Below are 2,287 nucleotides of genomic sequence, written 5' to 3' on the forward strand. Positions count from 1 at the left end.
CCAGCCTAGGCAACATGGTGAGACCTCCTCTCTATAATAAATTTTTTAAAATTAGCAGAGCGTAGTGGCACACGCCTGTAGTTCTAGCTACTTGAAAGGCTGAGGTGGAAGGATCACCTGAGCCCAGTAGGTCAAGGCTGCGGTGGCCCTGTGGGTGCTGCTGCACTCCAGCCTGGGTGACAGAGTGAGACTCCAACTCAAAAAAACAAAACAAAACAAAACAATATTTAACACGAAGGAATTGATTAAATATATTTTGTGGCCAGGCAAGGTGCCTCACGCCTGTAATCCCAGTAGGTTGGGAGGCAGAGGCAAGAGAATTGCCTGAGCCCAGTGGTTCGAGACCTGTCTGGGCAACTTGGCGAGGCAAATAAAAATAAATGAATAAATAAATAAATTAGCCAGGCGTGGTGGTACACACGTGTGGGTCCAGCTACTTGGAAGGCTGAAGCAGAAGGATCACCTGAACCTAGCAGGTCAACACTGCAGTGGCCATGAGTGTCCCACTGCACTCTAGCTTGGGCAACAGTGAGACTCCAACTCAAAAAAAAAAAAAAAAAAAAACATTTTGCCATAGATATCTAGTGATACTAATATTAGACAGCAACTAAAGTGTGTTTATAAAAGAACCCTTAATACCTTGGGAAAACGGTCACAATGAATTATTAAAAAAAATAAAAGGAGCAGAGAACTCATCATTTATAATTAAAATTACATTTTAATACGCATATATTCCTAATGAGATTGGACACCCAAAAATATTAACTATAGCTCTCTCCAGGGTGATGGGATTATCAGTGCTATTAATTATCTTCATTTGGCTTCTCCTGCATATCCAAATTTTCCACAATTAACATGTATTAATTTTTCAAAAAATTAATCTATCTAATAAGTATTAAGTATACTAATATATCAATATATTAAAATTAAAATCCTTTAATATATGAATACATTAAAATGTGACCTGCTAATAAATTGCAGCTGAAACACAGTTAGGATTTGGGGGGTGAGTAGAAAAGTCAAACCAAAGGTGATCTCTCCTTTTTGTTTTTTCCTAAAACTTTTCAAAACTCTTTAAAATGGAAAATGTCCGTGGTAAACAGAGGCAGAAATGGAAGTAAAATGAACTCCTATTGACCCATCACCTAGTTTCGACATTTACCAACTTGGAAGCAAATCCCAGACATCACATCATTCTATTCATAAATATTTCAGTATCTCTAAAAGATAGGGAATCTTTTTGTTGTTGATTAAACATAATCAAAACAACACTATCACACTTAAGAATAATTAATAATATTTAATCCTTCAGTATCATCAACTATCCAGCCAAATTATCCCAAGTGTTTCCTAAATATTTTGCTTTGTTTTGCAGTTGGTATGTCCAAATTAGCATTCAAATAAGGTCCATATATTTATGTAAATGTCTTTTTTTTTTTTTTTTTTTGAGTTGGAGTCTCATTCACTCTGTTGGCTGGAGTAAAGTGGCATGCTCACGGCCACCACAGCCTCGACCTGCTGGGCTCAGGCAATCCTTCAGCCTCAGTCTTCCAAGTAGCTGGAACTATAGGTGTGCACCACCACATCCAGCTAATTTTTTTATTTATTTTAGAGAGGAGGTCTTGCCATGTTGCCCAGGCTGGTCTCAAACCCATGGACTCAGGCAATCCTCTTGCCTTTGCCTCTCAAAGTGCTGGGATTACAGGCATGAGCCACTGCACCCGGCCGTAAATGTCTTTTAATCTATAGGTTCCCCTCCATCTTTTTCCCTTTCTTATAATTTCTTTGTTGAAATAATCTATGTTGTTTGTCCTGTAGAGTTTCCCAAGATCTGGATTTTATTAAATGCATCTCCATGATGTGGGTAGCACATTCCTCTGACCCTACATTTCCTGAAAATATACTAAGCAGGTCTAGAAGCTTGGTCAGATTTAAGTTTGATTTTTTTTCTTTTTGGGGGGGGCAAGTCTACCCAATGTTGGCATTAGGTTCTGCCAGCAATCTTGTCTGCTTGTCTTTTTTCTGTAACGTTAACATCTATCAACAATTATTGCCTAGACACATAATTCATTAAGGATTGAAAAACAGTGGTATCCTATCACCCCTTTTCATGTATTGTTTGGAACATTCCTATAGAGAAACTTCTCTTCCTGTGCTATTTGGTCACTTTAAGATACAAATTATACAGCAAAGAAAGGATCAATGTTTGATTCATCCTCTTTATTTACATTTACAAAATAATACGCTCACTCCTAGTACAGGGCAATACTTATAAAGTGCAAATCTG

This window comes from Carlito syrichta, unplaced genomic scaffold (genome assembly GCF_000164805.1).
Source record: "Carlito syrichta isolate Samal-C Ts95f unplaced genomic scaffold, Tarsius_syrichta-2.0.1 Scaffold62039, whole genome shotgun sequence".
Classification (NCBI taxonomy): domain Eukaryota; kingdom Metazoa; phylum Chordata; class Mammalia; order Primates; family Tarsiidae; genus Carlito; species Carlito syrichta.